Source organism: Atractosteus spatula (genome assembly GCF_055471065.1).
Source record: "Atractosteus spatula isolate fAtrSpa1 chromosome 16 unlocalized genomic scaffold, fAtrSpa1.hap1 SUPER_16_unloc_2, whole genome shotgun sequence".
NCBI classification, from domain to species: Eukaryota; Metazoa; Chordata; class Actinopteri; order Semionotiformes; family Lepisosteidae; genus Atractosteus; species Atractosteus spatula.
The window spans coordinates 1212418-1220000 of record NW_028296632.1 but is presented as its reverse complement, the minus strand read 5'-3'; positions in this window follow the sequence as shown (position 1 = coordinate 1220000).

Below are 7583 nucleotides of genomic sequence, written 5' to 3'. Positions count from 1 at the left end.
AGGACAGTATACAGATGCAGCCATTCAAAATGAGTGAGGTATTTCGCGGAATACCCCGGTGGGCGTGTCGCAGTATCACGCAGTATGACGCAGTTAGCGTGGTGTCACGTGGTTAACTATCCGGCGTCGCCTTGTAAAACCGCCAGGGGGAGCTTAACCTCTCATGTACAGCATTTGAGCCTTTAATTTTGAACTGTGTATTACAGCATGTTAATCATCAGTCATTAAAATGTTGGTATATTTTATGAAAGCAAGATTGCTCAGTTGGACAAAAGTACACAACCTACCTTTATCAGAAATATTTATGCATCAAAGCCTTTACTGAAGATATTACTAATAGTATTAATAATGGATGACTTTGGACAAGCTGTATACTCAAAGTATAATTTCTTTAGCACATTTGTACAAGCACTTGGAATCTGTCCAAGCCATACTTTGTCAGGCATTTTGTTTTACTTCAACGGGCATAAAAACTTCCTTGCTTTTAACAGGGCGTTTCATAATTTCTAACTACGAAAATGATTTAAAATGCGACACCTATCATTCAACTAGAGCTTAAAATATCACAAGGATCCTCAAGAGCACAGCAAAGAGTGTATTAAAAGACACTTGTATTTATCAACGCTTTCTTTTCCGTATACCAGATTTTATGGAACCACTTCAGAGGGGTGTCAGCCAGTCAGATTCCAGGAATCGGCACTTTAAAGGAAAAATACACACCAGTATTCCATTTCTCCCTAACGATTTTAAGCATCGAAGTATTTAACTAGCATGTGAAATAGCGTGTGAAAAAGTGGTAGTTTTAAGCTTTTCTGCTAATATAATATGGAATCGCGTATCTAAAGAATTTAATAACGGTATTCGTGTGCTGCGACAGGGCTGTGTAGGGCTGTTTCGCCTGCCTGTTCATGCGTGCTATCTTGTAGCTGACTGGTTTAGGTGAGTGACTACCAGCTGGCAGGTCGTGTGTTCGAATCCAGCTGGTACTAGACTTTTCTTTTAACAAACATTTCTTCGAAAAAATAGAATAGCGATATTATGGACAATCAATTGACTTTTATATTTCAAAATATCGCAACATGATTGATATTTGCGATATTTTGAACATATCTTCCCTTCTGACAGTGGTTCCTGCTTCTATTGTGTGTGTGTGTGCAACAGAGTAAATTTTTATAGAGAAATGGAGGCTGGACAGTATGCGTTACAATATAAACATTTATATTGATTTAAATCGTGTTCTGATTTAAATCGCAAACGCGTGTTTAATTATATGTGTTTTTTAATCATAATCAGGCTAATGCAACATAAATTGATACAGTATCTTTGTCTTCTTAGTATCTTAATAAACTTTCAGCATAGCTTTCTACCCATCAAGATTTATATTTCTTAGGATTTTGGGATCAAATGTGGAAGGATTAGATTATAATCGTTTTTATTTGTCAAATACGTGATTGTATTTCTGAATGTTATGTGACACCTACAGTAGTTCACTGCTTTAAATACATCGAATTAAGAAAGTTATGTGTAGCACTTTAGAACTTTTTTCTGAACCAGGGAAAATCTGATCATGTTTCTCTATAACAATAATAAAAAACTTTATTTTACATATCGCCTTTAAAAGTGGCATCTCAAAGCAATACAGTAGATCGAAAAACAGTTAAAAGGGACCAAATTAAATACCAGACAATCGCAAACGCGTTTTCAATAAAATTATTTTATTCATTCAGCAGTTTGTGAGAGGGACATCCAGCAGGGAGAGACACACACACCGGTTTTCATTGACAAAATTGTTTTTTTTCAATTCCTCTTGTCTAACAGGAATGTTTTGTTTGTGGACAGACTTTTAGACAAGAGGAAAAGACCGCCTCCTCCTACGAAGCATTAATCGCGTATCTAAGGAAAATTGCAGTATACCTTTGTTCATGCACATCATTATACAGTACAGTATCTCAATTTGTATTTCGATTAAAAAAAATCGTTTGCCCAGCCACTACTGTTGTTATTGTTTTTATCCTGTAAAGCGTTTCCTTTTTCTGCGTTTTCCATTTCCTTTTTCTGATCACTCGCTTTCTGGATACACATCTCACCTGTCCTGTTCTTTGTTTTCCTGGTTTGCTGATTATGCCTGCTGCGGTCCACTCCTACCCTCACACCTAAAGAATACTATTTTAAATTTCTTGGCGCAGTTCATTAACCCTTGTATGTGCTGTCCGCGCCGAAAATGCAATTAAAAAAAAGTCAAAAAACGCGCTCAAAATACAATTTATAGCTTAATAAGATACACTCCACAGGCAAAATTAAAGACAAAATTAAAGACGATTAAAATCTGTAATCTTTCCACTTGTACTGTGAGTCATCGGACAGTTTCTGCTTTGTGTAAGGATGGTGAGAAAGCTGTGCTCAATGTATTTAAGGGACTTAAAAGTTAAAGGAGATGCTTCATATTGCTTGACTAATTTTAAAAACCAAGTTATAAATGCAGACGCTCCCTCGGTGCCGCGCCGGGTGTAAATATCAAAGTATACATTCCCAACAAGAATTGTACCCATCTGTCATGCAAATAAAACACCTTGAATTGAATTGAATTGAGGGAGAGAGGGGGGTAGTGGGACAGAGATACTGTAGACAGACTCAAGGCAAATAAAATACTTATGGGTACGCAGGCATTCACGACAGCAACATACGAAACGTTTGCACGTACTGTATAGTTAAGTTATTACTTGGTTTTCAAAATGCAACGAAATACAATATTGTTGTTGCTGCTGTTCTGGTTGTTTTTATCCCGTAAAGCGTTTTGAGAAGCCACCTTTAAAGGCGATATATACTGTAAAACCGCTGATTCTTATGGAATGTGTTCCGCAGGAGATTCAAATTTTTATTTATTTATTTTTTAATCACGTATCTTAGGAAATCTCAGTATAACTTTGTTCATGAACAGTGGCATGTTACATTATCATTCGTTTTTTAACAAGGCTCGCCAGCTAATGTGAATCGAAACCTGTCTTGCTAGCTTTTAAAGTCGTGCATGTGTAAACTGTACTAGAGGGCATGCAAGTTACTCTGCCCCTTTCAGCTGCAGGGAGTCCCTCTTCTGCAACACACAGCAGACAGAACGGGAGACTATTGCCTTTCATATCTGACTCCAGTGAAGTAAAAGGGGTGTCTAAAGGGGTGATTTCAGACCACATTCTAGTTACTTTATTTTGTTTACTTTTAACATTTTTGTAATTTACAGTAGATGTCACAATTGAAGCCCGAAGCCTATTATACTCAGTCTAGCCTTGGATCCTCTGAGTCCCATGACTCAGTCTTGTCTGCTTTCCTAGAATAAAACCAGTTAAGTCTTGTGTACTATGCAATTTATATTTTCCGATTCCATGCATTCCCTTAATGTTTAGAGTTTACTATATTCTCCAGACTCAAACACATAAGTACTAATAGCTCTGTCCCTTTAGGAGACTCTTTGCAGTACTGTGTCCCACTACCCCCATGAATTCTTTAGGTTGGGTCTAATATTTTTCAGTAATATACTGAATGGGATACAAAATGCTGTCAGGCAGGTAACAGAAAAGAGAAAAATATAAATATTTCCATTTTACAGACGTTCACACATTTATAACATTTTGGCTCAATAAAAAGCTAACCCAATAATTAAATGTGATAAAGTATAGTTTGGATGTTTATACATTCATGTTAATCGTATTCTTGATTTATTTCATGTTTCATTTGCTAACTTAGAGCATATTGTGCAATGAAGAATAAAATAGCTGCATGACAAGTGACTTCCTTCTCTCAGTGGAAATTAAAAGGTAGCCTGATAAATTATAATAAGACAGTAAGAAAGGTTCCAATCAGGAGGAGACAATTCTTTCCATTTTTTTGTTTGATTGCTGGTAGCAAACTGATCTGAGGATCTACTCCAGCTCTTTCTCTTTTTATCATACAGTAAATCTTATTTTCTTGCTTTCTGAAACACAATATAACAAAAAATAACCTCACAAAATCAAAGAAAAAATCCTTGCTCCCCCCCCTTCCCTTGGCAGTACTTCCTCCCATGCTTTTAACTAAGGGCATCTAAAATACTGTCAAACAGCTACAATGGTATCTCTGTACAAGGCTTTGACTGTGTCAATCACAGCACCTACCATTCCCTTACCAGCAACAACATGGATTCTAACACTCAGACATTAAAAAAAGTCAGGCCAAGAGAGAAAATACCGAGCTTTACAACATGCGGTACCAGTAACATTTTACCCACAGTAGACTCACCAACCAGATGTGTTTCAGTTTCTGTGATAAGCCTAGATTAATCATATCCTCTCCTCTAGTAGGAGCACCAAGTGTAAACATGTAACGCCCCTATTAAAAATAATGGCAAAACAGAAGTTCACTCTTTCTAGAACATACCTTCCTATGGACACTCCTAAAATGTATAAAATAGTGTCCACAGCATCTCATAATAGAGGCAAATGGGGAACTTCAAACTCATTTCATACAATGCCATCCATGAGGGGTTAAATACACCCTGAGAGAAATTAATTTCTGGATAATTCAACGGCTGTGATTTCTGGAATATGTATTATCCCAAATATTTTCAAAAGAAATTGAATCATTTCAATGAATCTGTGCCATTCAAGTACCTGCTCCAGACAGTAACCACTGCTAAGGGTTTATATGAAGCTTGCATTAAAAGACTTTAAAAAAATGTCATGCTCCCATAAAAAAGTCATGCCTTGGAGTATAGACCCCCAAAGGAATGCCATAGACTCAAACTGCAAAATAAACACATACAGAAAGAAAGTATTTGTATTGTGATTGCAAATCCTGGTATGAGTGATTGGTATGACTTTCCTCATTACAAATCTCTTATTAGAATTTAAATTTCTCTGTAACTCCAGGTCAGAACAGAGAAAATGTAACTGCCTTAAGGAGTTTACAATTATGAAAAATAGAAGGATAAGCATGATACGTATGTCTTCTGTCATTTTCTAAGTCATGTTACTGAGCACCAAATCTTATTGAGAATATGAATCCATTTAAGGTTTATACCATTAAAGTAAAGGTTTATTCCATGCTGAAAATGTTTGTACCAGACTTTTTTGAGCCCTGTTTAATTGTGTCTGAAGTCTGATGTTGTAAATTTTATTGTTAAAAAGATCCATGAAAATGTCACTACTAAAGTTAGCTGGTACTGTTGGTATTGTAAGTGGCAAGTAGAGCTCATATTTTAGATTTTGTGTAGTTGCTAGCTTTGAACTGTGTGTTGGATGCACATGAATTGAAGGAATGGGCAAACATAGCTGATGCGGATCCACAGAGCCAGCATATTAAGATGTTTATAATTAGAGGCAATTTGTTTAAATAACTAGGTATGGATACTGATGTGCAAGAGAGGTGGAAAGGCTGTTTCCTTAAGCCAGCCCTATAAAATGTTTTATTCTCAGTGAGATGCTGCCATTTCATAGTGGGTTTCTAACACTGTGTATAGTTCCATCCACACAGTGCCTTTACTTCCATCCATTTCTAATCTCTTTATCCAGTACAGAGGATTTGGAGCCTATCCCAGTAAGCGACGGACACAAGGCAGAATACACCCTGGACATAGCGCCAGTCCATCACAGGACAGACAGACACAAACACACACACACCAGGGCCAGTTTAAATCTAACCTCAGAACCTTTCTTTTCAGAAGACTTAGTGTCTGTATCTGCTTCATTTTCTAATTTTGGTAGCACCTCTAACTGCTTGTCTTTCTTATATGCATTTACTTTGTAATCTGTGGTCCTTTTATCTGTTTTTACATCTACTGTATTGCTTTGAGATGCCACCTTTAATGGTGATATATCAAATAAAGTTTTTTATTATTGTTATAGGGAAACATGATCAGATTTAAAAAGATCTAAAGTATACTAGTTTGTCACTCTTCTCATTCCCTTTGCTAAATGACTTTTCATACTAGTCTGATCAATCTAACTGCCAGTTTTCTGTGCTTTCTCTATCCTGCTAGATTTGCAATTATTCTGAAAATTTTCATCTTGAAATAACTCATTTCTAAATACCTTTTTCACTGTTAACATCTTGCAGCAACTCTGCGACAAAATATACACTCTGACAGTTCATCCCGCTACCAACATTAAATAAAACAAATCTTAAGATTTCTAGATTTATGTCTTTATTTAGTGGTTTCATTAGTGACAAAGGCTAAACTTTCTTGGAAAAATGTCTTTTATGTGTTGCGGAAAAAACTGACTCGCTTTAACAAAATATGTTTACAAATCCTTTCACCTGGCATTTTCGTAGTTAGAAATTATGGAACGCTCTGTTAAAAGCAAGGGAGTTTTTATGTCCGTTGCAGTTCTTTTGCAACATGAATATAATTATATCGTTATTAATTTCTTGAGATATGCGATTCCATATTATATTCCCTTTTAATCAAATTCTAAAAGTATGCTTGTTGACTCCGGTATCGCGTTAGTTAAAGACTTCGATGCTTAAAATGTTTAGGGAGAAATGGAATACTGGTGTGTATGTTTTCTTTAAAGTACCGAGACCAGCCATATACTGTATGTTTAAGTTCCAAAATTAATATCGTTTATGGACTTCACACGCGTTGCAGTATGCTCCTATTCTTTTTATGCTTAGGCACTAAGATCTCCCTTCTGCTTTGTGTAAGGATGGTATCAAAAGCAATCTTAAGTGATGACAAACCACTACAATAACAACAGTAGTGGCTGGCTCAATGTATTTAAGGGACTTAAACGTAAAAGGAGATGCTTCATATTGCTTGACTAATTTTAAAAACTAAGTTATAAATGCAGACGCTCCCTCAGTGCGCTCCTCTGGTGCGCCGGCTCTTACACAGTGCCTGTCTGCCGAAAGCATTACAACATACATACCCAACACTGCTTGTACCCATCTGTCATGCAAATAAAACACCTTGAATTGAATTGAATTGAGGGGAGAGGGGGGGAATACTAAAGACAATACTGGCTCAATACCAATACGGGCTTTGACGTGCTAATGCGTTGGTTTAACAGTCCGGGTGTGGCAGGCTTCCAATGTCAACTCGACTCGATTGGAAGACAATGAACGTATTGTAGCCCTAAATAAATTAATAGCAAACATGGTTTACATAAAATACATTTTTCCAAGAAAGTTTATAATAATACGATCTATAGTTGAAATCTGAGCCTACTTTAAAAATAAAGGAAAAGCATTTTCAGAGAGCAATCACGCTGTGTTTATGTAGAAAAAGCGATTAGGTTTATGAGCAATCTAATTACCTATTCGCATAAAACGCTATATAAAATAAAGTTTATTTAGAGATGAATGATCAGTGTCGCAGTTTAAATAATGGGAGTCAGGAAACTAACACACAATTAAATTTGCCTGTGGAGTGTATCTTATTAAGCTATAAATTGTATTTTGAGCGCATTTTTTGACTTTTTTTTAATTGCATTTTCGGCACGGACAGCACATACAAGGGTTAATGAACTGCGCCAAGAAATTTAAAATAGTATTCTTTAGGTGTGAGGGTAGGAGTGGACCGCAGCAGGCATAATCAGCAAACCAGGAAAACAAAG